Source organism: Hemitrygon akajei, chromosome 1 (genome assembly GCF_048418815.1).
Source record: "Hemitrygon akajei chromosome 1, sHemAka1.3, whole genome shotgun sequence".
Classification (NCBI taxonomy): domain Eukaryota; kingdom Metazoa; phylum Chordata; class Chondrichthyes; order Myliobatiformes; family Dasyatidae; genus Hemitrygon; species Hemitrygon akajei.
The window spans coordinates 13,340,371-13,357,494 of NC_133124.1; the positions used below are offsets into that span (position 1 = coordinate 13,340,371).

Here is a 17,124-nt window from a genome sequence, read left to right on the forward strand (position 1 = left end):
AGGCCACCAAACAGTAGCATGGATATTGGGTTATGGAATAGGGAGTTAACATTGGCATGTGGCAAAGGTAATGTTGCAGTAGTTATGGGGGATTTCAACATGCGGGTGAACTGGGAGAATCAGGTTGGTGCTGGACCACAGGATAGGGAGTTTGTAGAGTGCCTACGGGATGCATTCTTGGAACAGCTTGTACGAGAGCCGACCAGGGACAAGACTATTCTGGATTTAGTGTTATGTAATGAACAGGATTTGATAAGCGATCTCGCGGTAAAGGAGCCATTAGGAGGTAGTGATCACAATATGATAAGCTTTTATCTGCAATTTGAGAAGGATAAGGGTAGCTCAGAGGTGTCAGTGTTGCAGACGAACAGGGGAAACTATGGAGCCATGAGGGAGGAGCTGGCCAAAGTTGACTGGACGGATAGCCTAGCAGAAAAGGCAGTGGAACAGCAATGGCAGGTATTCTTGGGAATAATGAACAAGGTGCAAAATCAGTTCATCCCCCAGAGAAGGAAGGATTCAAAGGGGGGAAAGGGGCCACAGTGGTTGACAAAGGAAGTCAGAGATTGCATTGCATTAAAAAAAAGGAAATATGACAGAGCTAAGGTGAGTGGGAGGACAGATGATAGGGAAGTGTTTAAGGAACAACAGAACTTAACTAAAAAGACAACACGGGGAGAAAAAATGAGGTACGAACGCAAGCTAGCCAGGAATATAAAGGAAGATAGCAAAAGCTTTTTTAGGTATGTGAAGAGAAAGAAGATAGTTAAGAACAACGTTGGGCCCTTGAAGAATGAATTGGGTGAAATTGTTATGGGAAACAGAGAAATGGCAGAAGAATTTAATGAGTACTTTAGATCTGTTTTCACAAGCAATCTCCCAGATGTATGGATGGGCCAAGGACATAGAGTAACAGAGGAAATGAAACAGATTGACATTCGGAAGGAAACGGTGATGAGAAGACTGATGGGACTGAAGGCTGACAAATCCCCAGGTCCAGATGGTCTGCACCCTAGGGTACTAAAGGAGGTGGCCCTGGAAATTGCGGATGCATTGGTAATCATTTTCCAATGTGCCTTAGATTCAGGATCAGTCCCTGAGGATTGGAGAATGGCTAATGTTATCCCACTTTTTAAGAAAGGAGGGAGGGAGAAAACAGAGAACTATCAACCTGTCAGCCTGACATCGGTGGTGGGAAAGATGCTAGAGTCCATTATTAAGGATGAAATAGTGGCATATCTAGATAGCAGTGATAGGATTGGGCGGAGCCAGCATGGGTTTACCAAGGGTAAATCATGCTTGACTAATCTGTTGGAGTTTTTCGAGGATGTAACCAGGAAGTTAGATGGGGGAGATCCAGTGGATGTAGTGTACCTCAGTTTTCAGAAGGCATTTGATAAGGTCCCACATAGGAGATTGGTGGGTAAAATCAAAGCTCAGGGCATCAGGGGGAAGGCATTGACATGGATAGAAAACTAGTTGGCAGATAGAAAGCAAAGGGTAGCGGTGAATGGGTGTTTCTCGGAATGGCAGGTGGTGACTAGTGGGGTGCCACAGGGCTCGGTATTGGGACCACAGCTGTTTACCATTTACGTTAACGATTTGGATGAAGGCATAGAAAATAACATCAGCAAATTTGCTGATGATACTAAGCTGGGTGGCAGTGTGACATGTGATGAGGATGTTAGGAGAATTCAGGGTGACTTGGATAGGCTGGGTGAGTGGGCAGATACTTGGCAGATGATGTTTAATGTGAATAAGTGTGAGGTTATCCACTTTGGGAGTAAGAACAGGAAGGCAGATTATTATCTGAACGGTGTAGAGTTGGGTAAGGGAGAAATACAAAGAGATCTCGGAGTCCTTGTTCATCAGTCACTGAAGGTGAATGAGCAAGTGCAGCAGGCAGTGAAGAAGGCTAATGGAATGTTGGCCTTTATTACAAAGGGAATTGAGTACAAGAGCAAGGAAATCCTCTTGCATTTGTACAGAGCCCTGATGAGACCACACCTGGAGTATTGTGTACAGTTTTGGTCTCCAGGGTTAAGGAAGGACATCCTGGCTGTAAAGGAAGTGCAGCGTAGATTCACGAGGTTAATTCCTGGGATGTCTGGACTGTCTTACGCAGAGAGGTTATAGAGACTGGGCTTGTACACGCTGGAATTAAGGAGATTGAGAGGGGATCTGATTGAAACATATAAGATTATTAAGGGATTGGACAAGATAGAGGCAGGAAATATGTTCCAGATGCTGGGAGAGTCCAGTACCAGAGGGCATGGTTTGAGAATAAGGGGTAGGTCATTTAGGACAGAGTTAAGGAAAAACTTCTTCTCCCAGAGAGTTGTGGGGGTCTGGAATGCACTGCCTCGGAAGGTAGTGGAGGCCAATTCTCTGGATGCGTTCAAAAAGGAGCTAGATAGGTATCTTATGGATAGGGGAATCAAGGGATATGAGGACAAGGCAGGAACTGGGTATTGATAGTAATTGATCAGCCATGATCTCAAAATGGCGTTGCAGGCTCGAAGGGCCGAATGGTCTACTTCTGCACCTATTGTCTATTGTCTGTTGTCTATTGACAGAGGGAGTGGTCAGTATGGGGAATGAGTGGATGGACAGAGGGAGTGGTCAGTATGGGGAATGAGTGGATGGACAGAGGGAGTGGTCAGAATGGTGAATGAGTGGCTGGACAGAGGGAGTGGTCAGTTTGGGGGATGAGTGCCAGACAGAGGAAGTGGTCACTCTGGGGAATGAGAGAACTGTTCCCCAGGTGCTGCACCAGACACAGCTTTATCAGAAAGTGGCAAAGAGAAAGCCACTGTAGAAAAAAAACTCACATGAAACCTTGGGTAGAGTTTGCCAGAATGCATGTGGGAGAGTCTAAAGTCAGCTGGAAGTAAGTTCTATTGTCTAGTGAAAACAAAATTGAGCTTTTAGTCCATCAGGCTGAACACTATGTATGGCACATTATCAAAAACACACCAGCCCTACCGTGAAGCATGGTGGTGTTTCATCGTGCTGTGGGGATGCTTCACTGCAGCAGGCCCTGGAAAGCTTGTGAAGGTAGAGGGTAAAATGAATGCAGTAAAATACAGGGAAATCCAGGGGGAAACCCTGATGCAGTCTGCAAGAGAACTGTGACTTAGGAGAAGATCTGTTTTCCAGCATGACAATGACCCCAAGCATAAAGCCAAAGCTACACAGGAATGGCTTAAAAACAGCAAAGTTAATGTCCGGGAGTGGCCAAGTCAGAGATGACTGGTTTTGAGAAGGTCTGTTCACTGATGATCCCCATGCAATCTGACAGTGCTTGAGCAGTTTTGTAAAGGAGAATGGGGAAAAATTGCAGTGTCCAGATGTGCAAAGCTGATAGAGACCTATCCACTCAGACTCAAGGCTGTAATTGCTGCCAAAGGTGCATCTACTAAATACTGACTTGAAGGGGGTGAATACTTATGCAATCAATTATTTTGTCTTTTATATTTGTAATCAATTTAGATCACTTTGTAGAGATCTTTTCACTTTGAAAAGATCCAAATTAATTCCACTGTTATTCAATGTTTTAAAGCAATAAAACAAAAACTTTCAAGAGGGTGCATACTTTTTATGGGCACCATACACAGTACAATATTGGAACACACAAAATACTGGAGGGACCCAGCAGATCAGGCAGCAGCTATGGAGGGAAATGAAGAGTGAACAGTTACAGTTTGGGGCAACATGGTAGCGTAGTGGTTAGCACAGTGCTGTACAGTACCAGTGACCTAGGTTCAATTCCCACCGTTGTCTGTAAGGAGTTTGTACATTCTTCCTGGGACCACATCGGTTTCTTCTGGGAGCTGCAGCTTCCTCCCGCAATCCAAAGACAGACAGGTCAGTAGGTTAGTTGGTGATTGTAAATTGTCCTATGTTTAGGCTAGGATTAAATAGATGGGTTCCTGAATCATTGAGTGTATGTCTTCAGGCTCCTCTACCTCCTTCCTAATGGCAGCAGTGAGAGAAGGAAATGTCTTGGATGGTGCGGGTCCTGAACGGTAGATGCCACCTTTTTGAGACATCACTCTGTGAAGATACTATGGAGGCTAGTGCCCATGATGGAACTGACTAAGTTTACAACTCTCTGCAGCTCATCTCAGTCCTGTGCGGCATCCCCATACCAGATGGTGATACAGCCAGTTAGAAATGCTCTCCACTGTACATCTGTAGAGACTTGCAAGAGTCTTTGCTGACATACCAAATCTCCTCAAACTCCTAATAAAGAGTTGTGTCTTCTTTATAGCTGTATCGATATATTGCATCCAGGTTAGATCCTCAGAGATATTGACACCCAGGAACTTGAAAGTACTCACTCTTTCCACTTCTGATCCTTTGAAGAGGACTGGTGTGTGTTCCCCTCCTCTTAACCTTTCTGAAATCCACAACCAGTACTTTGGTCTTACTGTATTTGAATGCAAATTTGTTGCTGTGACATCAAGCAACTAGCAAGCACATCTTACTCCTATGCACTCTTTTGTCACTATCTGAGATTCTACCAACAATAGTTGTATCATCAGCAAATTTATAGATGACATTTGAGCTGTGCCTAGCCACGTAGTCATGGGTGTAGAGAGAGTAGAGCAGTGGGCTAAGCACACATTCCTGAGGTGCGTCAGTGTTGATTGTCACCGAGGTGCAGATGTTATTTCCAATCCTCACGGACTGTGGTCTTTTAATGAGGAAGTCAAGGATCCAGTTGCAGAGGGAGGTACAGAGGCTCAGGTTCTGTAGCTTTTTGATCAGAACTGTAGGAACGATGGTGTTAAACACTGAGCTGTAGTCAATAAATAGCATAGGTATTTGTATTGTCCAGGTGATCTAAATAAAGCTAATCTCTGTCTTTAAAACAACGTGCTTTAAAAGAGAGAATGGTGAAATTTATCTTAGAGTACATCAAAAGGTTGGCAGTACATCACGGGTCGAAGGGCCAGTATTGAGCTGTGAAGTTCCATGTTCTGTGTTCGAACTGTTCGGAAATAATGATTTTGTTCTCAGAGGGAAAAATGGTGCCTGCTGAGCTCTTGACTGGATTTTCAACAATGAAAATCATGGAAAAGACAGCTGTTGCTTAAAACTCTAGCCTGGCATATTCCAATTATCGAAGACGGTTTCTATTAATAACACAACAGCTTCTGGGCATACCAGTTCCCACTTGCTCAGTGGGGTTGAGGAAGGAACTGAAGCTTTTTTATTATTAAATAACAGTTTTTAACTCTTAATCTTAGAGTCAATAATCCCTTCACAAATTGGATTAGTACAGGATTACTTCTTAAATGCAAATAAATTACAAGGTTCAGAAAATATACATAATCTTCAAACCAGTTGTGATACTTAGTGCTTTATATTTATTAATACTACACTGAACTATGACTCTCTAGAATAAAATTGTCAAAAGCATTTTCTTAACTGAAGCTGGGGCCAAATAGCAAAAACACTCCACAAATTTAAGATTTAGATTCATCATTTCAAAGATTAAAGTGAATTGATCATTAAAGGATCAAGGATCAACTTTATTAGTGATATTCATACAGTCAGAGGCCACTTTATTAGGTGCATCTGTACACCTGCTCATTAATGCAAATATCTAATCAGCCAATCATGTGGCAGCAACTCAATGCATGCAGACATGGTCAAGAAATTCAGTTGCAGTTCTGACCAAACATCAGAATCTGGAAGTAATGTGATCCAAGTGACTTTGACTGTGGAATGATTGTTGGTGCCAGACAGACTGGTTTGAGTATCTCAGAAACTGCTGATCCCCTGGGATTTTCACGCACAACTGTCTGTAGAGTTCACAGAGAATGGTTCGAGAAACAGGAAACAACTAGCGAGCAGCAGCTCTGTGGGTGAAAATGACTTGTTAATGAGAGAGGTCAGAGGAGAATTGCCAGTCTGGCTCAAGCTGCCAGGAAGGTGATAGTAACTGAAATAAACATGGTACAACAGTGCTGTGCGGAACAGCGTTTCTGAATGCACAACAAATTGAACCTTAAACTGGGTGGGCTACAGAGCAGGAGGTCACAAACATAGACACTCAGTGACCACATTTTAGGTACCTAACAAAGTGTGTAAAATATGTATATGTTGCGTCTATTGTCTCAAGATTCATTTTCTTGCAGACATTCACAGGAAAAGACCAATTAGAACAACTGATCTGAGAAAATGGAGGTAATATACTCTTATCGCATCCTACACCTTTTTATCCCTAAGTAAAACAACTCATAGCAAAAAGAAATCCAAATGAAACCTGAAAGAATCTACTAGACCAGGGGTTCCCAGCCTGGGGTCTACGGACCCCTCTAACATCAAGGCCCCATGGCAGAAAAAAAAGTTGAGAACCCCTGTACTAGACTGTATTTTCCACATTAATATTCAAAAATCTAAGGATTCTCTCCAGCACAGGAATGAATTGTACACCAACATACAATGTGATTTCACTTCCTTCATATAACAAGGTCTATTGAACCCCCCGCCACCACCCAGGTCTCATCACACAGGAAGCACCAGTGGCATTATAATTAACTTTTTAACTTGTGTCATAAATGCACCTTATTACTTGCTAATTTATTTGTGGTAATATTACTTCATGTGTTGTGTTTGTGCATTATATGTACCGTGTAGTCTGTGGAAGCGCTGTTTTGTGTGGCCGTATGCATGCGTATGGTTGAATGACAATCAGCTTGAACTTGAACTTTCCCAAACAACAATGCTTTATCGTGGATATGGACATTTCTGCGAAATCAACAACAGTGCTTGCCGGCAGAAATGACAGTCAGTCAGACGTGATTATTATTACCCTTAGACTTATTTTCCAGGCTTCAGTTTTACCAACTCACATGGATCAACAACTTAAGAATGTATTTAGTCAGAATTAACAAGTTCAAAACGTACAGTGATCAGGTGAATTTAGCTTTAATTGCTTCAGTTTTTGAGTCTATTCAAGTAATCAGTCGCAGCTGACATATGTACAAACCAGTCTGCAGATTATTAGCAGAGGTATAACTGGTACTTACACATCGACACTTGCTTTCAATCTTCGCTACAGATCTTGGATAATATTACTGAAAAGTTTCCAGAGATCAGACTTGTACTCCCTTCAAGCACCATGTAATAGTCTCACTATATACGGCTGTTCACCCAAATCACTCACCCCTAGTTAAACACAAACTCAGATTTCAGTTTTAAGATCTTACTCACCTCATGCACAAAAGGAACAGATGAAGTTCTGAAAGTTATGAAAATACAGATCCTTCCTGATGGAACTGTTTGGACCTTGCCAAGCTGACGGCACGAGGGTTTGCTAGATACCAAATGCAGAGCTGTGCAGCACCTGTTCTGAGACATACAGAGACAATCAGCCATTTGACCACAATTAACCAATCACATTGAAGGGCTGAAATAGAATAGTTCTGACTTGCTTACACTTTCTAGCAGAGGGTCTAATGAAGGTTTTGATGTGTCCGTCTTGTTTTCCTCAATATCTTGCACATTACAGCAATTACTGAAGTTTAAAAAACAAAAGTTACAACACATCATTTATTTATTTAGTGTGGAATAGACACTTCCGGCCTTTCGAGCCATACTGCCCAGCGATCTCTCGATTTCATCCGAGCCCAGTCACGGGATAATTTACAATGACTATTAACCTACCAACCGGTACATCTTTGGACTGTGGGAGGAAACCAGAGCACCTGGTGGAAACCCACATGGTCACGGGGAGAATGCAGTAACGGGCAGTGGCGAGAATGAGCCCGGGTCACTGGTACCAAAGTGTTGTGCTGACCGCTGTGCTAACCATAGAATCAAAGGGCTACAGCACACATCTTTACTCCCTCGAGACAATGTGCAAAACTCCCTTCAGACACACCCTTTGGGCTGGGAACCTTCTTTAGGACTTTCTTCTATATATATATGTGTGTGTGTGTGTGTGTGTGTGTGTGTGTGTGTGTGTGTGTGTGTGTGTGTGTGTGTGTGTGTGTGTGTGTGTGTGTGTGTGTGTGTGTGTGTGTGTGTGTGTGTGTGTGTGTAGAGAGAGAGAATTTGATTTAATCATTCTTGTTCATTTAAATAATTAATCATGGGTTAAGCATATAATTACATGAATTGCATACGTCATCACGCTGCCACATGATACGTGCATACCTCACTTGCAGTAAACACGAAGTTAGCCCTGCATTCTCGGGCTCCCATGCCTTCCTTTGAATTTGTTTAACCTTTTGAATGTAGTTCGAATTTATCCGAACTACACCGTGGGACAGTACGGTAGCGTCATTATTCCTTCTGCTGTCAGTAAGGAGTTTGTACGTTCTCCCCATGACCATGTGGGTTTCCTCTGGGCGCTCTGGTTTCCTCCCACATTCCAAAGATCTGCAGGTGTGGGCTTGTTGTATTGGAGCTGAAAGTGTGCAGACTGCTGAAATCTGTCCTGCACAATACTCTCTAATTTGTTTTGATGCAGAGAATGAACTTCACAGTATCTTTCGAAGTACATTTATTATCAAAATATGTATACATTATAAAACATTGCGATTCATCTCCTTACAGCCAGCCACAAAACAATGACTCAATAGGCTGAATAGAAACATAGAAATCTACGGCACATTATAGGCCCTTTGGCCCACAATGTTGTGTCAACCATGTAACCTACTCTAGAAACTGTCTAGAATTTCCCTAGTGCATAGCCCTCTACTTTTCTAAGCTTCATGTACCTATCTAAGAGTCTCTTGAAAGACCCTATCGTATCCGCCTTTACCACCTTTGCTCGGAGTGCATTCCATGCGCCCACCACTTTCTGTATGAAAAACCTACCTCTGACATACCCTCTGTACCTAATTCCAAGCACCTTAAAACTATGCCCCCTCTTGTTAGCCAATTCAACCCTGAGAAAAAGCCTCTAACTATCCACACGTTCAATGCCTCTCATCACCTTATACACCTCTATTAGATCACCTCTCATCCTCTGATGCTCCAAGGAGAAAAGGCCAAGTTCACTCAATCTATTCTCATAAGGAATGCTCCCCAATCCAGGCAATATTCTTGTAAATCTCCTTTGCACTCTCTCCATAGTATCTACATCCTTCCTGCAGTGATGTGACTAGAACAGAACACAGTACTCCAAGTGGGGTCTAACTAAGGTCTTACATAGCTGTAACATTACCTCACAGCTCTTGAACTCAATCCCATGGTTGATGAATGCCAACACACCATACGCCTTCTTAACAACACTGTCAACCTGTGCAGCAATTTTGAGTGTTCTATGGACGTGGAGTCCCAGATCTCACTGATTTTCCACACTGCCAAGAGTCTTACCATTAATATTATATTCTGTTTTCAAATGTGACATATCAAAATCAGCCACTTCACACTTACCTTTGAAATCCATCTGCCACTTCTCAGCCCAGATTTGCATCCTATCAATGTCACGCGTAATCTTTGACAACCCTCCAGACTATCCACAATACTCCCAACCTTCGTGAAATCAGCATACTTACTAACCCCTTCTTCTGCCTCATACAGGTCATTTATAAAAATCACAATGAAGAGGGGTCCCAGAACAGATCCCTGTGGAACACCGCTGGTCACCAACCTCCATGCAGAATATGAACCATCCACAACCATCCTTTGCCTTCTGTGGTCAAGCCAATTCTGGATCAACAAAGCAAGGGATCCCATGCCTCATCCCTTACTGAAGGAGCCTCACAAGGGAACCTTATCAAATGCCTTACTGAAATCCATATACACTACATCTGCTGCTCTACCTTTGTCTAATTCCGAAGAATTCTGCTCCTATGTTTTATGATCTTATGGTGAAGCACAAAAAAACACAATAAGATAAGGAACACAATAATAATTTAAAAAAAGCATAACAGCGTATATACATACTGTAAATTGTCCATAAAATGACACTGGAGAGTCGTGTCTATACGTTAGATGATTGACAGGAAATAGTAAAGTGTTGGTGGGAGTTGTGGAGGATGGGATAGTGGGCAGAGGTGTTGATCAGCTTATTGCTTGGGAAAAGTAACTGTTTTTGAATCTGGTGGTCCTGGTGTGGATACTACATTAGGGACCCCAACAGCCAGGACATGCTCTCTTCTAACAGCTGCCATCAAAAAGAAGGTACAAGAGATGCAAGACTCACACCTCCAGGTTCAGGGACATCTATTAGCCCTCAACCATCAGGCTCCTGAACCAAAGACCATGACTCCAATGATTTATTGAGAATGTCTGGAAGAAAACGTATCTCAGGGCTGTATATGGCGACATACATGCACTGTATTTTGATAATAAATTTACTTTGAGCTTTGAACTTTCTTAAGTTCAAATTCATTCATTAATATTTCTCCATTTTTTTTTCTTTCAGTGTCGTAGGAGCATACTGTCTAATCGGTTCTTTGACATGTTTATTTTGCAATTCCTTCAGTAGAGTTGGGAACCTCTCCTTGGCCATTTTTATTTTTGTTCATATCCCTGGCCAGTTTGTTTTTGCATCTCAGTACACAAACAACATAATATCTGATTTCCTGTCAGCAGATTCTTAGACGATCTGGAGTCGCAGAGCACTACATCACTGAAACATCTAGTCCATGTTGAATAGTTATTCTGCCTAGCCCTAGTGACCCACAGCTGGACACATAGCCCTCCATACCCCACCCATCCAAGCTCTTATCCAAACTTCTCTTAACCCTTACATACTGTTTGAGTCAAATTTGACCTGTTTTGACATTTGACAGCAGTAAAAACACACTAAATGCCATTTTTAAGCCAAAATATTATGACTTTTCCTACAGTGACCCAAAATACGCAAAAATTAAATATTTAAAAATTTTATACTTTTGTACAGGAGCTACAAATTTTTATACATTGAGGCTGTTCCGGGTCAAATTTGACCCATATCTATTGAAATGGATTTTAGATCTCTGAAACATTAATTAAGGATTAATCATCCATTTATTAGTGTCAGATAGGCTACTTACACATTCTAAATAGATCAGTGGTTCAAAATTTGCTGTTGACACTTGGTATGAGGAGATTATTAGTCTGGGTCAAAATTAACCCAGACCATACTGTGAAGGTATAGAATAGGAACTGTATGTAAGGGTTAAACATTGAAACTGAACCACCTCTGCTGCCAGCTCGTTCCACACTCTCACCACACTGAGTGCAGAAGCTCCCCCTCAAGAGATTCCTCTTAAACATTTCACCTCTCACTCTTAACCCATGACCTCTAGTTCTAGTCTCACCCAACCTTCAGTGGAAAAAGCCGGCTTGCATTTACCCTATGTATACCCCTCATCATTTTACATACCACTCCCCTCATTCTCCTATGCTCCAGGGAACAAAGTCCTAACCTATTTAACCTTTTCCTCTAACTCAGGTATCCATTCCCTGGCAGCATCCTTGTACACTTCCACTTTCCTTGTCAATTTTATGGATATCTTTCTTGAAGGTTGGTGACCAGAACTGCACCCTATATAAAGTATCTTTGAAGAAAGCATTCAAAGAAATTGCAAGGAGAGAGAATGGAATTTCCCTTTGGTTAGGTTTGCCCATATTTTAAAGTTTTAATTCTTTGCAAAATTAGTCAAATTATTTTTTTTTTCTCTGCTCAAGCTGGTATAACCTGAGGTACCTGCACAGCCAAGCACACTCATTTCTCAATTGCTAGGAACTTTTGCACTATTCTAGTGGAGTTTGGTATTGTGGCTTTACATAAATATTGCTGTGTAGGCCTAATTGTTTAGTGCTATTGTGTTGTGACTTTGAGATCTTACCTATTGTAGATTTTATTATTGGGACAGTGCATACTTTGGTTCCTGTTCAATTGTCTTTCCATTTCCTCTTTTAATTCAGCATATTTCTGGTGTTACAAACACAAGAAAATCTGTGGATGCTGGAAATCCGAGGCAACTCACTTAAAATGCTGGGGGAGCTCAACAGGTCAGGCAGTATTGATGGATGGAGGGTCTCGGTCTGAAAAGTCAACTGTGTGCTCTTTCCTGCAGAAGCTGCCTGACCTGCTTGGTGCTTCCAGCGTTTTGTGTGTGTTGCCATTTCTGGTGTTTTTCACTTATTGATTTTTCTATGTTATGTGTGTTTGGAATGGCTATATCTAATGAGTACATTGTTTTTGTTTGTTTATCCTGTAATATTATATATGGGCAGTTATTATGGATTGTTCTATCTGAATGTCTTTTCTCTGTGATGATAATTACTTCTTCTTTTGGGGGTTGTGCTTTAATTTAAATTTAGTGGTGTGTACTCCTTATCAGAATTGCATATGCTCTCATGGAGTGCTGAATCCTGTCCTTGATGAAAATATGTCCTTAAAAGTTTTAGCTGAACGTTGTGTACATTTTTGATGTCTGTTATTTCTCTTCCTCCGTCTGTGCTTGGGAGAGTTAATCTAAGTGTTTTCAAATGTACAGAGTATTTTCTAAAATTCGTCATTTCAGTTCTTATTTTTCTTTGTAAAGTTTCCAGATGAGTTTCAGACCAAGATTCTTTTATCCCGAAGAATACATTAATATGGGTCTAGTGGAAGTGTATATTGCCTTTGTTATATTTTCAGTCTGTTCGGCAGATCTTCTTAAGCCTTGAAATAAATTCTGTCAAAGGTTTTCTCTTTATCACACTGTGATCTCTTTTGTTTGCTTGTGATAGCCCTGATATATTTTTCTCATTCGTCCAATCATCCATGTTTCATGTTGTACCCTGCTGCTCAGTTTTATACTCTTCTCGTTCTATTGCACCTTTCTTTATGTTTTTAATGTTCTGCACTTGATCTACTCCAAAGTTCATGTTTATATTTTTCAAAAATAGTTCTACTCTTTGAATTAATTGCTTTAGTTTCACTGATGAAAGAATGTACAGTTTCAAATTGTCCATGTATAGGAGGTGTCAAGGTATAATTAATTTCATTGTTTCTGATTTAATATCCTATTTTCATCCAATTAAGTAAATTAGAGAGTGGGTTTAAAGCTAGACAAAACCATGATGGACAGAGAGAGTTGCCCTGGAAAATGCCTCAGTTTATTTTGGTTGTTCTAGATGAGGTTTTTATAGCACGCTAGTGTTTCATCAGATATTGTAGCGAATTCACAAGTATCGGGTGCAGTTTATATATATTAAGAACTTCTATTAACCACGAGTGTGGGACAGAGTCAAATGCTTTTTGGTTGTCAATATAACAACATGAAAGATTTCTCCTTTTCCGCCTGCTTGGTCTATTATTGGTTGTTCTTTACATCTTTTCATACTCTTACCCTTCATATCCTTTCTGCTCTTCTGCAAGTATATTGTGGTTAAATAATAACTATTAATAATAACAAGATATATTCAAAAGATATAGACATGAACTTTGGACTGGATTAAATGCAGAACATTAAACATTAAGAAAGGTGCAATGGAGCTAGGAGAACACAAACCAGAGCAGCAGGGTACAAAACAACTGATTGATGAATATGAAACACGTAAGTTTCTGGGATGTCAACAAGGAAAGAAAATAGATCCTACTGCAATAAGGGGAAAACTCCTGACAGAATTTACTTCAAGGCTTAAGAAAATCTGCCAAACAGAGCTCAACAGTAAAAATATAACAAATGCAATAAACACTTTTGCTATACTTATAGTAATGTATTCTTTTGGCATAATATCTTGGTCCAAAATTGATCTGGAAAATTTACAAAGAAAAATAACTGAAATTACAAATTTCAAAAAAACATTATGTACATTCGAATGCACTTAGATTAACACTACCTAGGACAGAAGGGGGAAGAAGGATAACAGACATTAAAATTCCACACGACAGTTAGATAAAACTTCTAAGGATATACTTTCATGAATGAAAACAAGATTCAGCACCCCACGTAAGCATATGCAATTCCGATAAGAAGTATACACCACTAAATGTAAATGGGAACGCATTCCAGAAAAATGAAGACGTTATCACTATTCAAGAAAAAGTTAACCAATGGAAGAACATGATCCTCCATCAAAGACATCCCCATGGTCAAAGCAGACTAGATGTCAACACGGAACTGTCGAATGCCTGGCTCAGAGTTGGAGAAACAGAAGAATTCCTACAGGACCAGGTGGCTAATACAAAAAATTATAGCCATTGCAAACGCATATAAATATGCGGAATTAAAAGAGGAAATTGAAAGCCTTTGGAACATGAACATGGTATACATTGTGCCGATAGTGATACCTACAACTGATATCATCCCAAAGACAATATACAATAGCATTAAACAATTACGGCTACAGAGCAATATTTATGTAAGTCGTCAGAAAGCCACAATACTAAACATCACCCGAATGGTCCAAAAGTTCCTAGCAATTGAGAAATAATCGTGTTTGGCTACAACCTTACCTCATGTTTTACCAGCTTGACCTGAGAAAATAATAAATAAAAATAAATAATAATAATATTGCTGTTATTATAAAGACTAGTAAAGGAATACATCGACTTCTGGTCTCGATAAGTGTGACTAAACTAGAAAATTATCCTATGCTGACAGTAACTTATTATCTGCCCATGCACCTTTCTTACAAAAATGTTAGTTAAGTAATGAATAATTAAAATATACACACAGGCTATAATTAAACTTAAACAGATGAAAGTGCAAAATATCCATATTTAATTTTAAAGATCTAAACCTTAATAAATTGGGGGAAACTCTTTCTTTGCCGTTATGAATCTTTGTAAAAGAATGTCCACAGTTTAATCAGCAATGGGTATTGCCAATAATATTGAAATGTTGTTGGTTAGATAATTCTGCCCAATATTGAATGTTACTCCCATTCAGAATCAGAATCAGGCTTAGTATTACTGACGTACGTACAGTACAGTACCAAAGTATTGTACGCTCAGTACTGTACAATACAGTATATATAGAGAAATAGGGTGCCTAAGACTTTTGCACAGTATTGTAGCAATTGTATGTATTGCACTGTACTGCTTCCGCAAAATAACAAATTTCATGACATATGTGAATGATGATAAACTTGATTCTTATACAAGTGCTCTATTGCGGACTGGGAGTGGGAAGGGAGCAGAGAGAGGGGAAATATGGTTGAGAAAAGGGGAGGAGAGAGGGGAGGGAGTGGGAAGCACCAGAGAGACATTCTGTAATGATTAATAAACCAATTGTTTGGTATAAAATGACCTTCCCTGGTGTCTCAGAGCTGTTGCGTCTGCACCTGTGCCACCCCCTGCCCCTGGTACGCTTCTCTGCCACCAGTCCCACACCCCTCCCACGGCACTCCACCCTTGTTGTCCTCACCAGATTTTCAAACTCACTCTCTGCTCCACGTTGACAAATACAGTACTGTGTAAAAGTCTCAGACTCTGTACCTGTGCCTAAGACTTTTGCACAGTTCCGTGAGATCCATTGTTTTTCAGCAGCAGTGCAATGCAGGACATACAATTACTATTAATTTGCACAAATAAGAGCAATTATGATTTATTTGCATGGACTGCTCAGATACCTGATGGTGAGTGGGAAGAAACTGTTTATAAAACACAAAAATTAGCTTAGCTTTATTTGTCACATGAACATTAAAACAGCGAAACGTACAATGAAACGTGTCATTTGCATCAACATGCAACACTGGATCAGTCTTCAGGCTTCTGTACTGCCTCCCTGATGGCAGGAATGGGAAGGGGGCATGCCCTGGGTGGTGAAGGTCTTTAGTGATGTAGGGGGTATGAATTGATCGTATTGCACCTTTTAATTTTTATAACTTTAATTTTTATTCTTTTTCAAAGAACATTTAAAAAAAGTACAATACAGGACAGGACATTTGGCCCATGATGTCTTACTGTCTAATGGATTTGGATGAGAATATAGTTGGCACGGTTAGTAAAATTGCTGATGACACCAAACTTCGATGTGATAGACAGTAAAGAAGACTTTAACAGGATTCCATGACAACTGGGAAAGTAGGCTAGACTTGCAATTTTTATGGTCTATGACCTGAGCAACACACCAAATGCTGGAAGAACTCTGCAGGTTGGGCCGCATCTATTGAGGGAATTAAACAGTTATCATTTCTGGTCAAAACCCTTCAACAGGTCTGGAAGGAAACTGGGAGATAACGAACATAAAAAGATGGAGGTGAAGGATGATGAGTGTGGGAATGATGTAAGAAGAAGAGAGGTGATAGGTGGAAGTGACAAAGGGATGGAATTGTATAGGACAGTGGACCATGGAATAAAGGGTAAGAGGTGGGGAGGTAGGTTGTGATCCCCTCCCCTACGGCCGACTCCTGACGGTGAGACAGTGATGGTTGTCGTAGATGAGAGCTGGATCAAAGATGTCCTTTTCAGGAACCCGACAGAATTCCTCAGGTCCGAATCCTTCCCAGTCCACGAGGAACTGCCGAGCACTCTGAACAGTTTGAGAATCCAAAATTCTTCTAACGGTGAAGACCTGTTCCACATTGACAAGCCTGGGTGGCCAAAGGACTGGAGTTAACAGGTTTTAATTTGGAGATGTTGGATTTAAAGTGGGGTTGATCTTCAGGGTCTTGGGGAGCTGCAAAGTGTAAGCACCAGGTTTACTTTCCTGCTAACCTTGAAGGGTCCAATGAACTTGGGTGCCAAGTTTCTAGACTCTATTTAGAGGGGCAAATCCTGATTAGACAACCAAACCTGCTGACTTCAGTTAGCCTTGATTACGACCTTCCAGGTAAAGGGCAACAAAATCTCCCTTACCCTAGTCCATTTCTCCTTGCAGCACTGGATGAGATTTTTGGTTGCAGGAACCACATCCTTGGCCTCCTGCTCAGGTAAGAGTGGTGGAGAATACCCGAACTGGCATTTGAAAGGGGACACCCAGTGCGCTGAATGCCGTAAAGTGCTGTGGGTGACCTCTGCCCACATCAAATGGTTGCACCACTCGTCAGGTCATTCTGAGGCCAGGTATCTAAGGGTTTCTTTGAAATCTTGGTTCACCCGCTCTGTCTGCTCTGCAGGAAAGACTCACTGTGGCCTCATTCAGCTTACAGAATGCCCTCCAGAAATGTGAAGTGAACTGAGGACTGTGATTTGACACAATGTCCACTGGAAATCTAGGGATCCTGAAGACC

General features: G+C 41.0%; 1 protein-coding gene across 8 annotated transcripts in view; it reads right to left on the reverse strand.

Moving 5' to 3' along the window:
- Positions 1-7,342, reverse strand: part of LOC140721728 (cAMP-regulated phosphoprotein 21-like) — a 342,335-nt gene extending 334,993 nt beyond the window's left edge. For all 8 annotated transcript variants that reach the window (XM_073036862.1, XM_073036911.1, XM_073037093.1 and 5 more), the window contains exon 1: positions 7,228-7,342. The gene's annotated coding sequence lies outside the window, so the exon portion shown is untranslated. The remainder of the gene's footprint in view (positions 1-7,227) is intronic.
- Between the last annotated feature and the right edge of the window lie 9,782 nt (positions 7,343-17,124).